Raw genomic sequence first — 26,775 nt, 5'->3', positions numbered from 1 at the left:
GAGCTGTCACCTTTTGTTTATTTCTGGGGTATCAGTGAATAGTGAGCTCAACATGTGGCCTCCAATTGCCCCCAACGGCCCTCACTTGGAGGCCATCTTGGCTTATATCCTACACCCGGGGAGTGGGAGGCACCCACCCCGAATAAGACTGTATCCCTGAGGCCTCTGCTATAGCAGTAGGTACATCAGGGATGGTAGGGCAGGTGGGGCAGGTCTGAGCTCTTGTTCAGCTTTCAAGGCTTTCCATAGGCCAGCTAACACAGTGTTAGGCTGCCCGTCTATCTTTTCAGGTGTGATCCTTGCAGCAATGAGGTCAAACCACATTTGCTTCTGGGTTACTCGTACCAGACCGTTTACAGCCAATTTGGTTAGCCTGTTGTCTTCTTGAGCTCCCTCTTTGTCTTAGGTCTTTCCCGTAGCCTGTACCTATTCCTGGGATTTGTCAGTAGCCCCCAGATCAGCAGTGGGCTGCCCAACATCAAAAACATCCCCTCTTATGACTGGCCTCAGCATGGTTATCAGTGTCCCATACCAGGTACCGAAGGCATACTGGAGTATCTTGGCTTTCATTCCTGCAGTGAATGTAGCCCAATCAGGGCCTTCAAAGACAGGGGTTTAGATGGCCTATCTCATTTCCCACTCCCTAAGAATTTGTTGTACCTCCTTTAATATATCCAGGGCCTCATATGTCCAGAGAGACCCCCTTATAGGGTCAAGCTTCCCTGTAGGATAGAATAATCCAATCTATAAGGGAGTGAGTGCCTTGACCTCCCCCTTGCCCCTCACCCCTGAGCACCCCTGAGCTGAAGAGAAGGCTGTGTGGTGATATTGCTCTCTTTTCTGCCTCCTGCCCTGTCAGAGAAATGCCATTGCCCCCTCTCCCCTGCCCCTCAATCCTGTAACCATACTAACCATTCCTGGATATTTTCCTGGCCTTTTGTTGGAACTTGATAATTATATCAATAAGCTCAGTAAGCATATATTCTCTCATCAGGTACGTTTCCTGAATTGGGGGTTGCCTTACTGGCTGGCGTTGTTGTTGCTGTGTTTTTGCTACCCTTTGAATTATGGGTCCAATGGCATGGGGTGTATCATCAGTTTCACTGTCAATCACCATAAAATCCTCCTTTGTTTTCCTCACTTTCCCAGGGAGTCCACCACTTAGTGTCCCAATCAGGCTTTGTCACAGGTGCTCAGACCTTAATCCATGGCAGCTTGAGCCCTCCTGGCCTTGCAAAACAGCATGCTAAAGTCTCCAACTTAATCATCCTGCTTTCCTACTTTGTCTGCCAGCTCTGAAGCGAGCAGGCCAGTGGACAGTGCACATCCTTCTCTAACCTCAGTTCTTCCAACTTTCTAACTCAAGCTTCAGCCTCTGGTTGGTCATCAGTGTCAAGTCGTACTGCCCACCCTAGAGGCCAGCCCACTGTGCAGCAGTTCATTTCTATTCTTTGCAGCAGTGTGTTATGCTCAGCTCCTCAATCAAGGGCATTAAACCAGTGGGCATTTTCGGGGCATCACCATACTCAGGTGGTGGTCCACAAGCATCTAACATATGAGCAATCCCTCTTGACATGAAGGATGATGGCCAACCCTGGGTTTCCCCTATGGGTGCCTCTTTTCCAAGATCCATTTCTTCAGTCTCCTGCAGTTGGTTTTGCACCTACTTGGTAGGTGGCGATTTTAATAAGCAAGGGAACTTACAGGAGAACTTGTCTTGGCCATCACAAGACAAGTAGATCTCTGTACCCACCTGCCAGAATCTTAGGAGTTTATATAGAGGCCTTAACTGGGTTCAGTCACATATTCATTCCAGATGGTCTCAACACCTTACTCTCTCAAGGCTATGTCCTCAAAACAGCTCCGGCTATGGAAATTGCAGGCAGAACATACATTCCAAGGACAGGGGAGGGGGTGAGAAGCCTCCAATTGCCCAAGTCCAGCTCATAGGTCAACCAGAGATCATATCCTCTTCATGACCTCCTCCAACAGGTATCAATTTTCACCCGTTTGGCAAGATTATTAAGCCTGACAATACCAAATGTTGGACAATTAGGATAAATAGGATCTCTTGTATGTGCTTTATAAGAGTATAAATTAGCTCAACCACTTTGGAAAACAATCCAGTTAAATCCTGTGAAGATAAATTTTTTGCTTAACTTATGACCTGGCAAATTTACTACTAAGAATATGCAGAAGAAACTCTTGTACATATTCATGAGGATTCAAATACTATGCATTTTATCAGCACTGTTTTTGATAGGAAACTCTTAGCAAAACTTTGAAAAATATATAAATTATGGAATATAAAAATTATGGAATATTTACAAAACAGAATGTTATATAGCAATAAAAGTGAATAAATCAACAAGCTAAAACCAAAAATTTATATGTAAATGCAAATAACTTAGAACTGGAAAAGCAACTTTGAAAAAGAAGAAAATAGCTGGAGGACACACACTACCTAACTTCAAGACTTACTAGAAAGCTACAGTAATCAAGACAATGTGATACTGGTATCCAGAGAGACAAAATGGATCAGTGGAACAGAAAAGAGAGACCAGAAATAGACCCACACATACACGGTCAAAGGATTTTTAACAAAGGTACAAAGACAATTTAGTGGAGAAATAATAGTCTTTTCAATAAATTATGTCAAAACAATTGGATGTCCATACATTAAAAAAATGAACTTCAAAAGTCAGAAGGAGAAAGACAATTACCATATGATATCACTTATATGTGGAATCTAAAATGTGCCACAAATGAACTTATTTACAAAACATAAATAGACTCACAGACACAGAAGTCAACCCTATGGCTATCAAAGGGGAAAGAGGATGGGGGAGGGATAAAGTAGGGGTTTGGGATTAGCAGATACAAACTACTATATATAAAATAGATAAACAATAAGGTCCTACTGTATAGCATAGGAAACTATATTCAATATCCTGTCATAAACCATAATGGAAAAGAACATGAAAAAGAATATGTATATCTATGTATAACTGAATTACTTTGTTATACACTAGAAACTAACACAACATTGTAAATCAACTGTACTTCAACTTAAAAAAATGAACTTCAATCTGCATCTCACCACATATAAAAATTAACTCAAAATGGACTGTAAACCCAGTGTAAAATCTAAAAATGTAAAAATTTTAGAAGAAAACACAGAAGACTATGGTTAGGCAGAGATATTCTTTTTTAGATATAATACCAAATGTTCAATCCATAAAAGAAAAAAATGATAAATTGAACTTTATTAAACTTCAGAATGTCTGCTCTTCAAAAGATACTTTAAGACAATGAAAACATAATCACAGATAAGGAGAAAATATTTGCAAATCATGCATCTGCAAAAGGACTCAAAATCAGAATATATAACAGAATATATATAACAACTCTCAAAAGTTAATAAGAAAACAAACAATTCAATAAAATATGTGCAAAAAATTTAAACAGATATTTCACCAAAGAAGACAATGATGGCAAAAAGCACAAGAAAAGATACTCAACATCACTAGTAATTAGAGAAATGCAATTAAAACCACAGTAGATACCACTACAGATTTATTTAAATGGCTAATATTAAAAAGACTGGCTATACCAAGTGTTGGAGAAAGATGAAAAAGACTGGCTAATCCCAACTAGAACTCTCATACACTGCTGGTAGGAATGTAAAATGGTACATACTATACTTTGGAAAACAGCTTAACAACTTCTTGAAAAGTTAAATGTGCATTTACCATATGACCTAGCTATTTCACTCTAATATGTTTATTTAACCAAAAGAAAGGAAAGCACATGTCCCTATAGAGATTTTTACATGAATGTTTATAGTAACCAAAACTGAAAACAATCCAAATCTCCATCAACAAGTTAATAGACAAATTGTGATACAGCCATACAATGGAATGCTACTTGATAATACTAAGGAATGAACTATTTATGCATACAACAACATACATGAATCTCAAAATAATCAGGCTGAGTGAAAGAAGCTAGATAGAAAAAAGTACATGCTGTATTATTTAATTTACAAAATTTTCTAGAAAATATAGTGACAGTGATAGTGATAGTTTTTATCTAAGTTTTCAGGTTGCATACTTGAGTATGTCCAGTTTACTGTATATCAATTTCATCTCAATAAAACTATTAAAATAAAAGCTATGCATGGGCCAATAATAATTGTGTGTTATGAAACAAAAACCAAGATTAATTTACTTTTGTACAATTGATACCCAAAAGGAGAGAGAGAAAGTAAGAAGGAAAGAGAAAAGGAAGTATAGAAGACAGGAAGAAGGGAGGGAAGGAAGGTAGGAAAAATACCTTCGAAAATTAGGTAGAGGGCTTCCCTGGTAGTGCAGTGGTTGAGAGTCCGCCTGCCGAAGCAGGGGACACAGGTTCGTGCCCCGGTCTGGGAAGATCCCACATGCCGCGGAGCGGCTGGGCCCGTGAGCCATGGCCACTGGGCCTGCGCGTCCGGAGCCTGTGCTCCGCAATGGGAGAGGCCACAGCAGTGAGAGGCCCGCTTACCACACACAAAAAAAAAAAAAAAAAAAAAAGAAAGAAAGAAAATTAGGTAGAAACAACCCAAATACAACATGGATAAATCTCAAATGTTTATGCTAAGTGAAAGACGCCTGTCTCCAAAGGGTTCATACTGTAGGATTCCATTTATATGACATTCTGGAAAAGGCAAAACTACAGAGACAAAAAAACATACCGGTGGTTCTCAGGAGCTGGAGGAATTGACTACAAAGAGGCATAAGGGAATTTGGGGGGATGGTGAAACTATTCTATATCTTGCCTGTGGTGGTTGTTACACAAATGTAGGTGTTTGTCAAGACTCATAGAACTACAACTTAAAAGAGTGAACTGATTACATATGAATTATATTCCAGTAAATCTGACTGAAAAGAAAAATTGGAAACTGACAACTCTTAGGTTAACTTTGGGCTGAAGTTATTTTTTTCTGCCTATATTGAGTCTTTTTAAAAATGAAATTAATTGACAACAGAAAAAGAACATTTCACATTATCTGCCCAACCCCTGGAGACATCTGAGTTTAAACCCCTGCTTTAAACCCATTTCATCTAACACCTTAATAGCATGATCTATTACCTAGCCATGAATAAATTTGTCTGTAGGAATAGAACAGGCAATGTGTGGGATGGTTAGAGATACAGGGAGACAGGGACTGCTGGGATCCTATAGTTAGTACATAGATCATAAGAACCTGGAGGAGAGGAACTGCAACTTAGGACTGATGAATAGGAAATTACAGCTGAGTGTTTGATCTGAAGGAGACAAAAATATAGCCACAGTTTGTGTGCTAGTTTATCTCTCTGATGAGGGTCTTAATAATCAAAATCTAAAAGCAGGAATATTAGAATCTAAAAATTAGTTTATTTTTATTTTAAATAACAAGCATAGTGCCTCATACATAATAAGTGGTCCATAATTGTCAGTTGGAAGGAAAATGAAGGAGACTAAAAGATGAAAGGGCTAACTGCACGGTACAATATCTATGCAGTTGCACAGGATCTCACAAATAGAAGGGCCCCATTCTTGACTTAGTGTTCTGCTGTTGCCACCTTGAAATTCTTAATAATTTTTTAACCTGAGGCTCTACATTTTCAATTTGCACTAAGCCTTCATGAGTTGTGTAGCCAGAACTAAATCCAGGAGATTCTGGAACCATCACTGAACCTTCTCTAATAGAGGACAGTGGAGAAGACTGTTTTTGACATGGTACATCCATTTGACATTGTCATAAAGACATAAGACACATAGTAAAGCACAATTTCAAGCTATAAGACCTATTGAGTGCATCGACAAACCACAGAGGCAACACATAGATCAAACTGGAGGGTGGCAATCAGACTACATGTATATGACTACATAGCTATTTTTAAGTTGACAGATTGGATAACCCCTGAAGGAAAAAAAAAAAAAAAATCAAGAATGGAAGCAGTGCCTACAACCCCAAAATAAATCACAAGTAGCTGGTATGGGAAAGACTGCCACTCAAGTGTCACTGCTTTGTGCCACATCCACAAACATGATTATGACCACCCCAATTCTAGTCCATCTTGCCTGCCAAATGAAAAGATGGGCATGTCTAAGAAATTTATTTAAATTTTCATCCAAAACCAAATCCCAACTAAAATCAACTCTGACAGGAAGGGTGAGGTGAGGTAAAGGCTTGTGGTCTCAGTTTCTTAAATGTTGTCTGATTCTTCATCTACAAAACATAAGAGGAGATAGGCACTGGAATGAGTTTATTAATGTTAAATATACTTTCCCACATTTGGAAAGTGTCTTGTCATTCAGGCCAGTCACCCTCTCACTAGACCTGAATACAGTTAAGCCCACATCAAGAGATGAGTGATGACTGTACTGGGGCCCTCTCATCACGGTTACTTTTGTACTATACATCAGTGACCATGCGATTGATCATCCAAATCAGGACACTTTTTTTTTTTTTTTTTTTTTTACAGTACACGGGCCTCTCACCGTTGTGGCCTCTCCCGCTGTGGAGCACAGGCTCCGGACGCGCAGGCCCAGCGGCCACGGCCCACGAGCCCAGCCGCTCCACGGCATGCGGGATCCTCCCGGACCGGGGCACGAACCCGTGTCCCCTGCATAGGCAGGCAGGCTCTCAACCACTGCGCCACCAGGGAAGCCCCCAAGACACTTTTGAGAGTGCTAAAATGTTAAGCTGTAAAGGACACTGGGACAGTGGACACAAACCATGGTTCTCCCAGGCCAGCTATGACATATAGTCACACTAACTGTAATATTATCATGCATAATACAGGCATCCCATTAACCTTCAGTAGTACCAATACACATCATCAATAAAAATGACAATTACAAAGACATTGACATACATGTATCAAGTGCTTTTTCTGTGCTGGGCATTATGCTAAGCACTTAATTTTTTTAAATTTTAGTAATTTATATTTTATTATTTTTAATGCATTTTATCAGAAATGCATTTTCTGATTGTATATTTAGGTGCATAATGCTTTTGCAAATTGGCCTATGGAATTGGTTCTTTGGTCTACTTTAAATTATTTTGATGCAAAATGCAATTAATTTTGGTTGCTGGAGTTGGGGAAGGGGTCGATAGTGCCTAAAGAACTAAGAAAGATGAACAATGAAAAAAAATACCTAGTTTAAAATGTAGATAATGGAAAATTAAATTATATTTGAGGGCAGCTTGAGTATGATGTGTAATTTTAAAATAAATACAATCCTTGTTTAATTAAGAAAAGATAACTTTGGTGTTAAAATTCCTTTAATTTATTCCTCTACATATTAGATAAGACTGCTTATTTTAATAACAAATATTATAGTAGTTAAATTTCAAGCATGTATTTTACATGAGTAACTCTGCCAACATATGTGGAGACCAGAGAAGCTTATAAATTACTTCAAGGCTTTATACATACATCCAAAAACAACTTCTGCAGAGAAAATCCTTGGGAAAATGTCAAATATTTCTTATATATTAATGTGGCTTCTAAAAATATATATAGATACATAGGTAGAGTTATGCTATTTCTATCATTACCTAATAAAAAGTCTACAAAATTTATTTTCCCTTTCTCAAAGGATTTTTCTAAGAAATAATTAGGTTTCTAAGACTGTGAACATTTTGCAGTCTTAAAGTCAGTTGCTATAAAAATTCAAGGGATTAGAAGTAGTATGCTAAGCTATATTTATTAATTGTGTGGAGCACATTTAAAATTATGAATCCTACTTTCTTTTGGGGGGGTGGTACGCGGGCCTCTCACTGTTGTGGCCTCTCCCGTTGCGAAGCACAGGCTCCGGACACACAGGTTCAGTGGCCATGGCTCATGGGCCCAGCCGCTCCGCGGCATGTGTGGATCTCTTCAGACCGGGGCACGAACCTGTGTCCCCTGCATCGGCAGGCAGATTCTCAACCACTGTGCCACCAGGGAAGCCAAGAATCCTACTTTCTTAAACTTATAGTTAGCATTCTTTAAAATATCTTTCTGTGCATTATGTAAATTCAGATCCCAGAAATTGCAAACAAACCCACAAAACATTAGAATAAATTACATTAAAATATCACCAGCAGTTATTTCCCATGAATGAAATTCTTAACACATTGATATAACTCTATATTTCCTGACTATAAAAATAAATGCATACTTATGGCAAAAAATAACAATGAAGAAGAAAAGCATAAAGATGAAAGTAAAAATTACATGCTCAGAGGGATTATGAATTGCTTCTTAACTCCTTTATGTTCTTCAGTAATTTAATGATTTTTACAGAAAATGGGTATCAATTTTCCAATCAAGATGAACAATGATTGTGCAGTAAAGTGAAATAAAATGCAACTAATTCTTTAAGAGTAAAAAGGAATGAGGAAATATGACTGTGTTTTCTATAAAGAAACCCTTGACCATTCTTAGAAAAATTGAGTTTTAGTCCCAAACCTGACATGTAGTAGCTCTGCCACCTTAACCAAGTGTCACTAACCCTCTCCGTAAGATAAGACAGAAGGAGATTTTCTGTCAATTCATTCTCTCTGCTCATTTATTTCTGTCTGTGCCTTCATTCAGCCAATACTATTGAGAACCCACATATAACAGGGCCAGGAATGGTATAATGGCATAGTGAACAACACAGTCGGTATTTTTATTAACTCTTGCCGGTTCCTTTGTACAGATAGGTTAGAGATGGGGGTGCAGTAAAGTGGGACAACTGACAGGAGACTGCTATATGCAGTGAGCGTCGATGGGGGCCCTGGACTACAACGACAGCAGTGAACGCTGGGAGAGTCAGATGACTTCAAGACATATTTAGACTTAGAATAGTCAAGACTAGCTGATGAATTTAAAGAATTGTAGGAAAAAGCAAGGAAAAGGAAGATTCAAAAATAACTCCCAGGCTTCCAGGCTTTAATTACTCATGAGATGAAAGCAGACATTATAGTGTACAAGGAATGATAGATGATTAGTGTACGAGAAAATAAGATCCTTTTAGATAGAAAATCAGAGTAATAGGATAGATAAATATTGGTCTTGTATAGGCAGGTGATTGGGTGTGGGGCTTAAGGCATATGTTTTAAATAGGAGACCAGGAAGGGACTGTCTGAGAAGTTGCATTTAAATTGGGACCACAGTGAGTTCTCTAGGATGGGGGACATGATCATCATCTATACTACTTCAGGAGAAAACTCTGAAAATTATAGCAATTCAAAAAATTTCCCTCAGATTTCCCTTCAAAATTCACTAGACAGTCAAATGCTCTACCCCCAAGCTATACAGAATGAAGTAAGTCAGAAAGAGAAAAACAAATACTGTATGCTAACACATATATATGGAATCTAAAAAAAAAAAAAAATTGTTCTGAAGAACCTAGGGGCAGGACAGGAATAAAGACACAGACATAGAGAATGGACTTGAGGACACGGGGAGAGGGAAGGGTAAGCTGGGATGAAGTGAGAGAGTGGCACGGACATAAATACATTACCAAATGTAAAATAGATAGCTAGTGGGAAGCAGCCACCTAGCACAGGGAGATCAGCTTGGTGCTTTGTGACCACCTAGAGGGGTGGGATAGGGAGGGTGGGAGGGAGATGCAAGAGGGAGGGGATATGGGGATATATGTATGAATATAGCTGATTCACTTTGTTATACAGCAGAAAATAACTGTAAAGCAATTATACTCCAATAAAGATGTTTAAAAAATTACTAAGTAGTCATTTCTGTGCTAGACTATATTTTTAAAAAATCAGGAATTCCTTATTAATGGAATACTCATTCTCTTATACTTTTCCAGTTATGAAGATGTTTATGCAGAATCCCCTATATCCAAGAATGTGGCCTGAACAACTTAGAATCGAAGGGATTTTTCCACTGACTTTCTAGGATTCGTTAATAAAACTATATGTCAACATGTTTGTCAGGCAAATTTTCAAGATATATCTGATCCTATCAGATGCTAGGTATGACACAGTGGGATATCCATGAGGTTTTCTTGGTGATCTTGATTAGTCTTCTAATACTGTAATAATTTAGACTTCTATTCTGACACTAGAATAATAATTCAGAGTTGAATGGTTATGGCTAACCAGAGAGATTAACTTAAAAACTTAAACAGTTCAGAGGAATAAAGTGTTCTAGTTATGAAACTGATAGGAGGTACTATATCCAAAATACACTGAAGAGCTTGTAGAAGACCTGCCAACTGGGGACAGAGACAGGGCAGAACCATGGGTAGGATTTATACTTCTTGAATTTTCAGGTCAAAGGATGTATTGACTAGGAAAATCTTGAGTAAGTGAAAATAGATCCAGCACTCAGAACAATAAGATCTCTATGCCAGACATGTCAATACTAGGCCATTAAAATAGGCTTGTGAAAAGAGAAAATAATAGGCAGTTTAATAATATGTCCCTGTGAAATCTCTGAACTTTAGAAAATAAACAAATTGGTCATCATTGGTAAACAGCCAACATCTGAAATGCTCCAGACCTGAGGAACTCTGAACACCACAGAGGGTTGCTGACGTTTTTGCTCGTCTCCCCCATATTTCTTCTCATTAGTTGATTGAAAAAAAGAACATTCAATAGAAGTTCTAGGCTTCTTTTTTTTGGCAGAGTTTCTCAATATTGGCTCTATGACATATTTGACAAAATAATTCTCTTTGTGGGGAGAATCATCCTCTAAATTGTAGGATATTTTGCAACAGCCCTGGCCTCTGCCCACTAGATGCCAATCGCACAAGCCCCCAAGTTATGACAACCAAGACTCTCCACACATTGACAAATGTCTGCAGGAGACAACCACCCCTGGTTAAGAACCACTGCTCTAGGCTGACAGTTACTATATACCATAGATTCAAAGATCCACACATTGCTGTATTCTTTATTATTGAAAGAATTAAAAGCACTGGAAAGATCTGGGACAGAAATATACAAGGCACCAATCCCCAAACTGTGCCATTTTATTTATTCCATACCACATTGCTAATTATATATTGAAATCTTAGAAAATGAGCCTTTTGAATGACCTCATTTTTCATAATTATTCTTAGAAATTGTACAAGTCCAAACAAGTTAGATATGTTACTAATTGAAATGTACACATATTTCTTGACCAAATGCACTTAGTAAGGCTCCTTTAAGCTGGCCCATCCTCAGATCAGGGCAGGCCTTACCTGCTATGGGTAGAAGCTTGGTCTTTATTCTGTTGCTTGGCAGAGACAGAAGGCAGAATAGACATCACAGGAGGAATGCAAGATCACTTCAACCCTATTCTGGATCCCAGATTCCCTTTTCTTACCTTTAACTCTGGCAGATTTCCCTGTATAATGAGAGTGTCCTAGTCTGTTCAGGCCACTATAACAAAGTACCACAGACTGGGTGGCTTATAAACAACAGAAATTTATTTCTCACAGTTCTGGAGGCTAAATTTATTTCTCACAGTTCTGCTTGGGTGTCAGCATGGTTGGGTTCTGATAAGAGCCCTCTCCTAGTTGCATACTGCAGTCTTCCCGTTTTATTCTCACCTGGCAGAAAGAGGACTTGAGACCTCTCTGTAGTCTCTTTTATCAGGGCAGTAATCCCATTCATGAGGGTTCTACCCTGATGATCTAATCACCATCCAAAGGCCCTCCCACCCACCTCCCAATATCATCATATTATGAGGATTTTAGCATATGAATTTTCTGGGAATACAAACATTCAGTCCATAACAGGGAGCTACCCTATTTAGTGAAGCTGAAAGGTCCAGCAGTCATAGAAGAGAGAAACTGTCTCTAAGGGGTGAATGTATACGTGCTAAAGACAACTGTTGTAGGGCACGCATTCAGTGAGGTGATGTGACTCTGTCTGGGTTTAAATCAGATTTGCCTAAAGACGCAATCTGCTTAATCATAGTTTCGTCTATCTCCGAACTCCAGATTGCCATCACCCCTGGCAAGTCTATCTCATAGCTCCTCTCTATGCATGCTTTAAACTCTTATTCCCACTGCTAGCTGCCTGATTCTGATTTTCCCGAATCAAATCCAAAAGAGGAGAGAGAATTTGATTGACTTACCCCATCTTTTCAAATAATAATAATAACAATAACATGCAACAGGATTAGGTATCATGTACCAAACAGCATATGGATTAACTCTAAATCCTTACTTCAAACAAATCAAATAGGAATAATCATTAAGCTCATTTTATGAAAGAAGAAAATGAAGATCAAAGTCAAGTGGCAAACCTTGGATTTGGACCTAGACAGTCTGACTCAGCTCCCATTCTTTTAATCATCTATAATTTGATGGTCATGGGTCAGGTTCCCACCATGGTCCAATTTTGGCTGTACCCGAGTAGGACAAAGCATGTGGTCCCCACAGGAGGAGCTGAGGGCAGTGCCACATCATTTAAAAGTGGCCTAGGCAGGAAACTACCTTTACCTAACACAATAGCCATCCAAAAGGGCAACAAAGGCCACTTTAAACATGAAGTGAAAAACTGGTTAGCAAAAATATATTTCCTGTACCATGAAAAGAGCAAAAACAGAAAAGGTAAGGCCAAGCTTTCCCTTTAAACAACAAAATATCAAGTTATTATGGATCCACAGATTTGTTGAGCAAATTGGATAAGGAAAAATTCTACACATCTTTTAAATGCTAACATTCTTGTTATTAAATTATGTTTTTGAATCATCTCTCAGTGATCAATGTACACTGCAGAGCGCATTTTATTTTATTTATATTTTATCTTATATTTTGCAGAAATGTATACAGGGGTAGAGAGCTTCTACTTCTAAAAGTACATCTTTCTACCACCTTTGTCAATGAAAGTGTGCTTACCTAATTTTGAATATCTACTTAAAAAATTGTTTTGGGGGCTGCATTGGGTCTTCATTGCTGCACGTGCACTTTCTCTAGTTGCAGTGAGCGGGGGATACCCTTCATTGCGGTGCGTGGGCTTCTCATTGCGGTGTCTTCTCTTGTTGCAGAGCTCGGGCTCTAGGCACGCGGGCCTCAGCAGTTGTGGCTCGTGGGCTCCAAAGCGCAGGCTCAGTAGTTGTGGCGCACGAGCTTAGTTGCTCCGCGGCATATGGGATCCTCCTGGACCAGGGATTGAACCCATGTCCCCTTCAACACAGTCACTTTATTCCATTACATTTTTAATATTTATTCTGTTTATATTATCTTTGTTGGTTCCTTAGAAGTACTTAAAGTTCTTAGCTTTGGCTTAAACTCCATTCTTTGCCCTCTATATCTATGACCTTTTCCTTTTCCATCTTCTTGTCCTTTTACTCTATGTTCTGCAAAAATTTCTCAAGTTTGTTTTCCATGTGGGCTTCATTAATGTCTTTTGTGATTGTTCATCCTTGACAAGGAGACACTTGTTCAGATTCGCTATTCTCAAAGAGGTAGAGTGTGTGGATGGCTGATGTTTTCAGAGCCACCTGCTCTCCCTAACAACTTACTTTCTACTTTCCCTAAAAACTTACTTTCTAAAGAGATAGGAGCTTTGAGAAAACGACTGTTCGGGAAGGTTGCATTTGATGTGAGACTAGCTATGGGGCATTGTAGCCTGGGAGATATAGTTCTCAAAATAAAATGTCATACTCTTTAATAGACCCTGTAGTACATAATAATTTGTAGACTGTAGATTGTAATTTTTCATGAATTCCATCTTTCCAGAAAAACAAAAGGGCAAGTAGCTTAGGGAGAAAAGATCTCATTTGAGTTCAGCAGAGCTATTACAAGAGAAAGTTTGCCAATACTGGGAATTTTTTAAAAGAATTATCCCCTTGCTGGCCAGGTCTATCTGAGAATAGTTTACCAGACAACCGGAAACAAAAAAATAAAAATGGACTCTACAAGCATCTTTCTCTATTCATTAACAAAATATTTAGTACTATTTCTGACAGTTAAACATCATTAAAGAATATATGGAAAATGAATGAAAGTAAAAAGAAAAAATTCCCCATAGTCCTATCACTAAAACCCAACTACCACCATTAACATTCTGTGGATTTATTTATAGTTTCTTGTTTAATGTATACTTTTATTGGGTGTTAGGAGAGTGGAAGACAGGGGATACAAATGTGTGTGTATGTGTGTGTGTGTGTGTGTCTCTCTCTCTCTCTCTCTCTCTCTCTCTCTATATATATATATATATATATATATACACAAAATGCATAGTTTTATATGGTGTAGGGGAGTGGGAGAAGGGATATATACGTGTGTGTGTGTATATATATGTATATATACAATTTCAGTATCCTACTTTTTTAGCTAGAATTGTGTTAAATGTATTTTATATGTTATTCATAAACATAATTTTTAATGGTACCTTAAGTTGCATCAAAGTGATGTACTATGGCGACTTAGGCTGATTCTAATGATTCACCATTAAAGAAACTTGCAATAAATATTTATAATAACTCTCTTATTACAGAGTTCCAAAACTAGTGCCATTGATTCAAAGGGCATAAACATTTAAAATATCTTAATATATATTTAACTTTACAAAAGTGTTGGACCAGTTTATAGAACAATCAGCAAAATACAAATATGCCTAGCTCATCTTATCCTTATCAATATTGGATATTTTTATTAGTTTCATCCTTTGGTTGGGTTAATTTTTTTTCTTTACTTCGATTACCAATAAGACTATTTTTCCCATATACTTGTGTGCCAATTGCATTTCCTCTTTGGGAAAATACTATGATAGTACAGTGTGTCTTCAAAAGATAGGAAGGAAAATATTTATCTTATCAGTACAATTTTGAAAGTTTATGGTCATTACAAAAAGTAAAATTTCTGATTTCACCATTCTCAAAGCCTTTTTTTTTTTGGCCATGCAGCACATGGGATCTTAGTTCCCCTACCAGGGATCAAACCTGTGCCCCCCTGCAGTGAAAACACAAAGTCTTAGCCACTGGACTGCCAGGGAATTCCCTCTCAAAGCCTTTTATTCTCATTTCCCATCACTCTGCCACCCATTACCACTATGTTCCAGGTAAACCAAAAATTTGCAGTTTTTCATATAAGCCATATGTTCTCCATCACTTGACTTTGCACATGCTGTTCTGTTTGAATGTCCTTTATCTTTCCTCAGTTAAACACACCACACACTCCACACATGCACACAGAGCCTGTGTCTTTCCCAGGCTCTAGTAGTAGCTTGTTCTTATATTTCTCATAATATCTAACATCCTGCACCATAATCATTAATATTCTTTCTAGACTTTCCCACTAACCTGTGGGTTCTGTGAAGGCAGGGGCACCTCATCTTTGATCTCTAGATTCCGCATCATTTATCATCATGTCTAGAAGAAAGCAGAAGTTCAGTAAATGGTTCTTTGAATAGGAACAGTATTGACTAATAAACACAGTTGCTTTCCTAGTGATAGAACTGAGTGTCATGCCCAGTAATTGTCATGACTTTAAGAGGCAGCATGTTTGAGTGGAAAGAATATAAACTTCAGAGTTGGCCGAACTTAGGTTCAAACTCCCAGCTTTGCTACTCAGAGTCCTTGGAGTAATTACCTAATATTTTTGAGACACAACTGGAACAAATGGTGATCATAAAACATACCTTAATAGGATTATTTGAATATAAATTAGGTAATGAGTATATGAAAGAAAGTAGTATATAGTAGTTGCTCAATAAATAATAGACATTTTTCTAGTTACTGCTGTATGTTTACAATATAGCTTCATTTCATGTATATTTCCATTAAAATAAATATTAACAAATTCAAAGGATTTGATTCTTATGTATGTATTTTTCTTTGAATCATCAAGACTAAGAGACAAGGTCAATTGTACTGTCCATATTCTTGTTGTACAGGCAAGAATATTCCTTTTAAATAAATCTTAGAAAAAAATTATATCACGAAGAAATAGAAAATATAAACAGACCAAACACAAGCACTGAAACTGAGACTGTGATTAAAAATCTTCCAATAAACAAAAGCCTAGGAACAGATGGCTTCACAGGCGAATTCTATCAAATATTTAGAGGAGAGTTAAACCTATCCTTCTCAAACGCTTCCAAAATAGAACACTTCCAAACTCATTCTACAAGGACACCATCACCTTGATACCAAAACCAGACTAAGATGTCATAAAGAAAGAAAATTACAGGCCAATATCACTTATGAACATAGATGAAAAACTCCTCAACAAAATATTAACAAACAGAATCCAACAGCACATTAAAAGGATCATACACCATGATCAAGTGGGGTTTATCCCAAGAATGCAAGGATCCTTCAATATACTCAAATCAATCAATGTGATATACCATATTAACAAATTGAAGGAGAAAAACCGTATGATCATATCAATAGATGCAGAAAAAGCTTTCGACAAAATTCAACACCCATTTATGATAAAAACCCTCCAGAAAGTAGGCATAGAGCGAACTTGCCTCAACATAATAAAGGCCAGGGCTTCCCTGGTGGCTCAGTGGTTGAGAGTCCACCTGCCGATGCAGGGGACACGGGTTCGTGCCCCGGTCTGGGAAGATCCCACATGCCGCGGAGCGGCTGGGCCTGTGAGCCATGGCTGCTGAGCCTGCGCGTCCGGAGCCTGTGCTCCGCAACGGGAGAGGCCACAACGGTGAGAGGCCCACGTACCGAAAAAAAAAAAAAGCCGACATCATTCTCAATGGTGAAAAACTGAAACCATGCCCACTAAGATCTGGAACAAGACAAGGTTACCCACTCTCACCACTATTATTCAACATAGTTTTAGAAGTTTTAGCCACAGCAATCAGAGACAAAAAAGAAATAAAAGAAATCCAAACCAGAAAAGAAGTAAAACTGTCACTGTTTGCAGATGACATGACATTATACATAGAGAATCCAAAAAACTGTACCAGAAAACTACTAGAGCTAATCAATGAATTTGGTAAAGTAGCAGGATACAAAATTAATGCACAGAAATCTCTTGCATTCCTATACACTAATGATGAAACATCTGAGAGAGAAATTAAGGAAACACTCCCATTTACCATTGGAACAAAAAGAATAAAATACCTAGGAATAAACCTACCTAAAGAGACAAAAGACCTGTATGCAGAAAACTATAAGACACTGATGAAAGAAATTAAAGATGATACAAACAGATGGAGAGATATACCATGTTCTTGGATTGGAAGAATCAACATTGTGAAAATGACGATACTACCCAAAGCAATCTACAGATTCAATGCAATCCCTATCAAATTACCACTGGCATTTTTCACAGAACTAGAACAAAAAATTTCACAAATTGTATGGAAACACAAGAGACCCCGAATAGCCAAAGCAATCTTGAGAAAGCAAAACAGAGCTGGAGGAATCAGGCTCCCTGACTTCATACTATCCTACAAAGCTACAGTAATCAAGACAGCATGGTACTGGCACAAAAACAGAAATACAGATCAATGGAACAGGATAGAAAACCCAGTGATAAACCCACGCATATATGGTCACCTTATTTTTGATAAAGGAGGCAAGAGTATACAATGTAGAAAAGACAGCCTCTTCAATAAGTGGTGCTGGGAAAACTGGACAGCTGCATGTCAAAGATTGAAAGTAGAACACTCCCTAACACCATACACAAACATAAACTCAAAATGGATTAAAGACCTAAAGGTAAGGCCAGACACTATAAAACTCTTAGAGGAAAACATAGGCAGAACATTCTATGACATAAATTACAGAAAATCCTTTTCGATCCACCTCCTAGAGAAATGGAAATAAAAATAAAAATAAACAAATGGGACCTAATGAAACTTAAAAGCTTTTGCACAGCAAAGGAAAACATAAACAAGACAAAAAGACAACCTTCAGAATGGGAGAAAATATTTGTAAATGAAGTAACTGACAAAGGCTTAATCTCTAAAATATACAAGCAGCTCATGCAGCTCCATATCAAAAAAACAAACAACCCAATACAAAAATGCACAGAAGACCTAAATAGACATTTCTCCAAAGAAGATATACAGATAGCCAACAAACACATGAAAGAATGCTCAACATCACTAATCATTAGAGAAATGCACATCACAACTACAATGAGGTAACACCTCGCACCAGTCAGAATGACCATCATCCAAAAATCTACAAACAATAAATGCTGGAGAGAGTGTGGAGACAAGGGAGCCCTCTTGCACTGTTGCTGGGAATGTAAACTGATAAAGCCACTATGTTGAACAGTATGGAGGTTCCTTAAAAAACTAAAAATAGAACTACCATATGATCCATCAATCCATCTACTGGGCATATGACCTTAGAAAACCATAATTCAAAAAGAGTCATGTACCACAAAGTTCACTGCAGCTCTGTGTACAATAGCCAGGACATGGAAGCAACCTAAGTGTCCATCGACAGATGAATGGATAAAGAAGATGTGGCACATATATACAATGGAATATTACTCTGCCATAAAAAGAAACGAAACTGAGTTACTTGTAGTGAGGTGGATGGACCTAGAGTCTGTCATACAGAGTGAAGTAAGTTGGAAAGAGAAAAGCAAATACCGTATGCTAACACATATATATGGAATCTTAAAAATAAAATGGTTCTGAAGAACCTAGGGGCAGGACAGGAATAAAGACGCAGACGTAGAGAATGGACTTGAGGACATCGGGAGGGGGAAGGGTAAGCTGAGACGAAGTGAGAGAGTGCCATGGACTTATATATACTACCAAATGTAAAATAGATATCTCGTGGGAAGCAGCCACATAGCAGAGGGATATCAGCTCGGGGGGGATAGGGAGGGTTCGACGGAGATGCAAGAGGGAGGAGATATGGGCATATATGCATATGTATAGCTGATTCACTTTGTTATAAAGCAAAAACTAACATACCATTGTAAAGCAATGATACTCCAATAAAGATGTTTAAAAAAAAAAAGAATTAGCTATTACCACAGTTGAGAAAAGAAGGCCTGTATTTTCTAAAGGCAAGAGAATAAAGTACTCTGTAAAATAACACATGATCTAATCATCTGCTGCTTAATTTTTTTGTTGTTGTTTGCTCCATTAATACTGCTGAAGGTATCTGGGGACCTGAAATTACTATAAATAAAAGTACTGCTATCCCTGATGGCAAAAGAAAAGAACTTTTGGAACATGCTCTACTTTTCATTGCCAAAATTACATTCACTTGGGCCACACTAAAGAAGTACATGAAATCTTCCCAGTTGAAAATCAGATTTAAACCAGTGGTACGTTCAGCCCCAACGCGTGCACACATGCTCGCGTGCACACAAACACGCACACATACCATAAATTCTCTGAAGCTCAGCTTCTGTTTATCGCACAGCCAAGATTCGTACGTGCCTTCTGTGTGCCTTCTTTGAGGCTAAAAGGCATTTACATCCATCTGCCAACCAGATGAACCCAGGGAAAAAGTCACAAAGTCTACACAAATGAGGATGACACAAGTATTTGTGCAGAATAAATTTGCCAAGATTTTTTTCCCTCTACTCTTATCCCATACCCCATGCAAGCTGTTTTTAAGTCCCACATACTGCAGTTTCCCTTCTGCTGACAGCTCAAATCATCTCCTCCAGGACTTTGTGTTCTCAGGCCTCATTCCAGGCAATTCTCCATGATTAAATGTAGAATGTGTAGCCCCTAGTATGGTGCTAAGCACAACAAAACGTGCTCAATGCACAAGTGTTCGTTTCTAACTTTTCAAACCCCTCTGCGCACTCACCGAATTATCCTCCACACCTTTCCACACAGGGTCAAAGTTATTGCCCCAGGCAGGGCTTCTCAAATGCTGAGAAATACCCACAACATTTCTATTTTAGAGGCTTCTAATATCCTAAAATATGAAAATATGCCAAAACCAGATTTTTAAAAATAATAGTACCTTTTAAACTTTTACACCTAACAAAAGAATGTTTTAAAATATAATATACTCGATGGTGATATTTACAAGGTAACTACAGCATCTATTAAAAAATGTTACAGCCAGTATAGCCCAGGAATGCAACAGGAGTCAAACATGCATGCTATTCCTCACCTTCCAAGTCTGTTAATCGTGTTTTGTTTATGTGTAAAGGCTCATTGGGAAGTGACATTTGAAATATAAATTTCAAGTCCTTTGAAACGTAAACTCTTCATTCAAAAAGCCTTAACTCCCATCCTCATCATAGTCCTTACCTACATGCATCTTTGGCAAGGAAACCACAAGCAAATAATGAAAGAGTTAGGGATAAGATTTGCCCTGAAAAGAAGCGGGAAAGACAGACTTAGAGGAGCCAGATGAGGCCATTATGTCCAGATCTACTTACAGGTTGAACTGAAAAGAATTTCTTTCCACAACCCCCTGGCAACTCATTCCCTGTTGCCAAGGAGGCCTTGACCTCCCCCTTGGATAAGCAGAGCCCCACACCAGCCTCCCAAGAGAGTGAACTGTTATGGGAGCTCTAACAATCAGGCCAATGAATTAGCAGGCTATGACTAGAATAATTTTCCCTAGACTTTTCTGGTGAAAGTAAGCTATTCCTCCTGCAGAGATGCTTCAGGAGTTTATAACTTGTAAACTGAGATTGTTTTTCTGAAGTAATTACAAGGCACCAATGAACACTGAACACTGAGTACTATTTTAAATGATGAGTTATTTTACTTTCAAGAGAAATAAACAATGAGAGATTTAAAGTGATTATAATGACAGACAAACACACAGAGTAATGCATTTATAACTGGAAACTGCAGGTTAAAGTATGACACTAAATATATACCAGGACATGATATACCCATGCTTTTGTGGAATTGTAAGGTTCATGACATGATGTGATTGTTTTATGGGTTACTGAATTGTAGAAAAAATTATATACAGATGAATAGTATGCAGAAAGTCAGCATGATGCAGTAAAACAGTATGGGATTTGGTGTCCTTCTCATCTTCTCCTCTCTCCTCATCTCTGCAATCTGGCTTCTGCCCCCATCACTGCCTAGCCCCTAGTTTCCCTGAAACTACTTTTGCCGACAAGGTAAACTCACTGTTGCTCAATCCAAAGAACACTTTTCAGTCTTTGTCTTACTTGATCTCCCTCCACAGCATTTGACTCTGTGGAAAATGCCCTCTTTCTTCATACTCTCATTCTTGACTTCCTTAACATTCATCTCTCTTGGATGTCATCTGATAACTCCTTCTCAGTCTCCTTGCAAATTCTTCTTTTGTCTTGATCGCTTCAGTGTTATTGCTAAAGGTGTCACTGTGGGTTCTTTTATTTTCTTCTCAATGTACATTATCTCCCTGATGACTTCATCTATGACTTCAAGTGCTTTCTCCTTGCTAAAGGACTTCCTGATCTGTACCACCATGTCTGAGCTCTCTCCTGAGTTCCAGAACTATAGAGCTAACTGCCTATCAGACATTGTATCAGTTATCTATTACTGTAAAACAAACCACCCCCAAATAATAAATCAAATCAATGGTAATTATTTATTTTACTCACATGTCTGGAGGTCAGCTTGGCTCAGCTGGTAGTTCTGACTGCATGCAGGTCCCTCACGTAGTTGTGGTCAGACAATGGTTGGGGCTGACAGCATCTCAAAGTCTTCTTCATTCAATTGTCTGTTAATCAGGATGGAAGACTTCAATAGCTGGAGACTTGAACTCTGGGCCATCTCTCTCTATATGTAAGTATGTGGTCACTCCATGTGGTGGCCGCAGGGTAGGCAGACTTCTTACATGATAGCCGAAAGCTCTGAAAAAGAACTCATGTTCAGAACCCATCTAACATTCAGAGCAAGGCCATGTTAGTCTCCTATTGGACATAAACAATCTCATGGAATACCAACGTTAGACAAGGTTACTGAGATCATGACAGAATGAAATAAAGGCCTCTTCATAACTTTGTGTAAGTACAGACAAAAACACATCACTATGGCAACTGCAAAATGTCCAACCATAGAATTACCCCCACATTCTGACAATACACAATCTAGACCAAATTTCTTTCTTAAACCTTCCTCCAAATCACCCAACCAAATCCCAAATCCTATAATGGGTTCTTTCTAACACATTCCTACTGAAACATCCTGTGATTTTCCCTTGATGTACATTCTCCCTTTCTACAAAGTAACAAATCCAACTTGTTTAGCTACAAGTGTGTTCCTAGTGGGTTTTGACTGAAGGGCACTGACAGCTCCCAATATTATTCCATTATATGGATGTATCCTCATTTATTTAACTAATCCTTTATTGTTGAGCTTTTAACTTCTATATCAGTCAAGATCCAGTTGGGAGACAGAAACCACTAGTTATTTGAACAGGGAAAAATTAATACCCAAAAAAATAACTACTAAAAGAGGTAAGAGTGGGCTCTAAGGGGGCTCTAACTTTAAATTACCTACTCTTTTAATTTGTGGTACTTGGACCTCTTAAAGTCCACTTTGGATACATTTTATGGATACATCCATAAAATGGAATAATGTTGGGAGCTGTCAGTGCCCTTCAATCAAAGCCTACCAGGAACAAAATAAAGAAAAATAATAAAATAAACAAAATAAAAACAAAAATAAAGAAATGGGACCTAACTAAACTCAAAAGCTTTTGCAGAGCAAAGGAAACCATAAACAAAACAAAAAGACAACCCACAGAATGGGAGAAAATATTTGCAAACATCGTGACCTACAAGGGATTAGTCTTCAAAATTTACAAACAGCTCATGCAGCTCAATATAAAAAACAAAAAACAACCCAATCAAAAAATGGGCAGGGGCTTCCCTGGTGGTGCAGTGGTTAGGAGTCCGCCTGCCGATGCAGGGGACACAGGTTCGTGCCCCGGTCCGAGAGGATCCCACATGCCATGGAGCAGCTGGGCCCGTGAGCCATGGCCGCTGAGCCTGCGCGTCTGGAGCCTGTGCTCCGTGACGGAAGAGGCCACAAAAGTGAGGCCCATGTACCGCAAAAAAAAAAAAAAAAAAAAAAAAAAAAAAAATGGGCAGAAGACCTAAATAGACATTTCTCCAGAGAAGACATACAGATGGCCAAGAGGCACATGAAAAGATGTTCAACATTGTTAATTATTAGAGAAATGCAAATCAAAACTCTAATGAGATATCACCTCATACCAGTCAGAATGGCCATCATTAAAAAAATCTACAAACAATAAATGCTGGAGAGGGTGTGAAGAAACGGGAACCCTCCCACACTGTTGGTGGGAATGTAAATTGGTACAGTCACTATGGACAACAGTATGGAGGCTCCTTAAGCAACTAAAAATAGAGCGGCCATATGATCTAGAAATCCTGCTCCTGGGCATATATCCAGAAAAAAACATGGTTCAAAAGGATACATGCACCCCAATGTTCATCGCAGCACTGTTTACAATAGCCAAGACATGGAAGCAACCTAAGTGTCCATCGACAGATGAATGGATAAAGAAGATGTGGTACATATATACAAAGGAATAGCACTCAGCCATTAAAAAGAATGAAATAGTGCCATTTGCAGCAACATGGATAGACCTGGAGATTATCATACTAAGTGAAGTAAGTCAGACAGAGAAAAATAAATATCATATGATATCACTTATATGCAGAATCTAAAAAAAAGATACAAATGAACTTATTTATAAAACAGAAACAGACTCACAGACTTAGAGAACAACTTACGGTTACCGGGGGGACGGGTTGAAGGGAGGGATAGATTGGGAGTTTGGAATTGACAAGTACACACTGCTATATTTAAAATAGATTACCAACAGGGCTTACTGTATAGCACAGGGAACGCTCTTAATATCTTGTAATAACCTAAATGGGAAAAGAATTTGAAAAAGAATAGATAAATGTATATGTATAACTGAATCACTTTGCTGTACACCTGAAACTTACACGACATTGTTAATCAACTATGCTCCAATTAAAAAAAAAAAAAAGCAGGTACTACCTCTAGCCTGAGGAATAGGGACAATAAAGGACTAGGAGAAGCCCTCTGGGCCCCAAGGCTGAGATTCAAACCTCTTCAAAGAGGGAGTCGCTACCACAGGCAGCCTGCAGTGGCAAAAATAAAAAAACTTGGCTGAGGGCACAGGCTGGCACTGATCTGTAAAAACAGCTCATCACTGCTGCTGGGTGTGGATAGGCGGGAGCTGGTAGGCGGGAGCTGGTCTGCAGGAGTGACCTGCCTTTGCTGGTTGGTGCAGGCAGGCCAGAGTGTGTCTGTTGAAGTGGCCAGCATTGCTTGTGGGTGCATACAAGCTGAAGTTGCTCTCAAGTGGCTGCAGATAGGGAGAGATGGCCTGAGGGTGCAACTCAAGCTCCTGCTTATGGCTGTGGGACTCAGAATGTATATGGAGGGCTGGAACCTGGATGAGAAGTGTTTTCTTGCAACTACTGCACCCAGTGCCCTCTACTGATGAAAAGAATATCCCGGTAGCTGGCAAACGAAATGTTTATAGGACTTAGCTAGAGTAACACAAAGGAAGACAAAGAAGGGTGAATTTGGAGCTCAAAGACAATAAACTGACAATTGTCACCTTGTAAGTTTTCACTGTTATAACTAACTATTATCAACATTCACATAAAACTTTATGGATATCTTATTATTTTCCTTAGGATAAATTACTGAGTCCAAAGACTCAAACATCTAAACAACTTTGGATATATAATAATAATAATAATAATAAAACCTTTCCATAAAGCTGTGCAAATTTATGCTCATTCCAACAGAATATGAATATATGAAGAACAAGCACACTCTGGGCAGTTCTAGGAGGCTGATGTGTTGGAATAAATCCTTACACAGTGAGTGATCTTAGCTGACTGCCCAGCTTAGCCAGCTCCTGTTCTCCACTCATTGTTTTGTGGAGTCTTTCTCTAGGGTGATTTTGTGGGGTTTTTGTTTGTTTGTTTGTTAAAATAGCTAGCAAAGCAGAGATAAAACTAAGATTCTAATAGTTGGAAAAAAATTTTTTAATGAAACATGAGACTATCCACAAATGACATCTGATTCTTGAAAAAACTGTGATTTAGGAAAGCCAAGGTCCATGTCCACATTTTGAAATTGAGGGCTTCGGACATATTTAGAACGTCTCCTCACTAATGTCAAGATTCTCATACACTAACGTGCAGGGTTGTTATGAGGATCAGTAATGACATATATAAAACACCCAGGAGGAGTCAATACCAAAGTTGTTTTCATTAACGATGTAAATACAACTCTTCATTCCCGAGCTATAAGTGTGCTACAATAAAGTTATGCCCTGATGACTATTAATTACAGATTTGATGGTATTTCTTTCCAGCTTTTTAACAAATACCATTTGTCTTTAACTGCATTCACTGCAATAAAATCTCAATGCAATGAGCCAAAGTGGAAGGGAATCAGATATTACATGTTCTTTACATTTGTCTTTGTTCCCAATGCACTTAATTTTTATTATCATTTGGGCACTTATCCTGCCTATGCTGTGACAGGCGGGGATACTCAGCACCATACTAATGAGTAAAATGACTATCTTGCCTACGTTGTAATAAACTATTTACATGTGTCTTCATTTTAAGAAGACTCCGTGAAGCAAAAGCCCATTTGGAGTAATTATCAATATTTCTAGCATTGTGCTTTATATGTGTAAGTTGCTTAAATATCAGGGGTGCAAACACAAATGCTTTCATGGACCAGGTATGTTATCATAAATAAATGAAACTGGAATAATTTAAAATAGTAGGGATCCATGGGGAACATACAAAATTGGAGAAAGCTTACCCCATCTAAAGACATTTATACAAAATAAAATAAGTTAAATTAAATGATAAAATAAAACAAAAGATACTAGGGAAAAAAATCTACAACCTACATTAGACTGTTAGCCCACTTATGACTTCTGTATGAATCTTGGGTAAACTGAATTAGATGCTGAAGTAGTGCCAAGAAAGAACTAAAACTGGGTTCACCAAAGAAAATCAGGACTCACTTCTGAGCCAGAAGTCCCACTGATTCTCACTCAGTCCCTGGAGCTCCTCACTCTCTATATCCCTTTGGCTTCCATGATGCCAGCACCTCCCCATTCTTCCCCATATCATTCCCCTCTGTGCACTGCATTTGAGCCCTTAATATTTTTTTTTTTTTGCTGTAAAACTCACTAACATAAAATACACTGTTTTAACCATTAAAAAGTGTAAAATTTATGGCACTTAGTACATTCAAATGCTTTGCAACCATCACCACTATCTAGTTTCAAAACATTTTCATCACCGCAAAAAGAGGCCCTACCGTTAAACAGTCGCTCCCCATATGTCACTCTCCCCCAGTGCCTGGCAACCACTGGTTTTCTTTCTGTGAGATATTTGTTTTTGTTTTTTATTGCATCCTCAGTTCAGCCAACATCCAAAGTAAATTAGAGCAGAACTCAAGTCTGATAAGATGAGAAAACAGCACTGAGTTGGGGCAGAAAAAAAGCTCTCCGGTTGTGCTTTCTGGATTCAAAGTTAGGATAGGAGGGAACACTAGTGATGAGTCCCTTTGCTCTCCTCAGTCTGGCTAAAGAGTCCCTCAACTCACTCCAGAATAAAAAGATATGACAGGTCTCCTACTCTCTCAGTTTTTAACTGCATTTTCACTTTCTTCTATCTAGTTCTTTTATTCTTTTTTTTTTTTTTTTTTTTTTTTTTTGCGGGCCTCTCACTGCCGTGGCCTCTCCCATTGCCGAGCACAGGCTCCGGACGCCCAGGCTCAGCGGCCATGGCTCACGGGCCCAGCCGCTCAGCGGCACGTGGGATCCTCCCGGACCGGGGCACGAACCCGCGTCCCCT

At 38.5% G+C, this 26,775-nt stretch overlaps 1 protein-coding gene across 11 annotated transcripts in view; it reads right to left on the bottom strand.

Moving 5' to 3' along the window:
• The window catches only part of TMC1 (transmembrane channel like 1), a 360,191-nt gene that overhangs the window by 132,600 nt on the left and 200,816 nt on the right, over nucleotides 1-26,775 (bottom strand). For 7 of the 11 annotated variants that reach the window (XM_067039580.1, XM_067039581.1, XM_059072715.2 and 4 more), the window contains 2 exons: nucleotides 21,475-21,726; nucleotides 15,267-15,335 (listed from right to left, as the gene is read on the bottom strand). The exons of 1 other annotated variant lie outside the window; for it this stretch is intronic. The gene's annotated coding sequence lies outside the window, so the exon portion shown is untranslated. Of the gene's footprint in view, nucleotides 1-15,266; nucleotides 15,336-19,286; nucleotides 19,352-21,474; nucleotides 21,727-26,775 lie in introns of those variants that run through there. 3 more of the 11 variants (XM_067039589.1, XM_067039587.1, XM_067039582.1) reach the window with 3 other exon arrangements.

The sequence above is a fragment of the Kogia breviceps genome, chromosome 8 (assembly GCF_026419965.1).
Source record: "Kogia breviceps isolate mKogBre1 chromosome 8, mKogBre1 haplotype 1, whole genome shotgun sequence".
NCBI classification, from domain to species: Eukaryota; Metazoa; Chordata; class Mammalia; order Artiodactyla; family Physeteridae; genus Kogia; species Kogia breviceps.
This window is presented reverse-complemented; position numbering and strand designations above follow the sequence as displayed.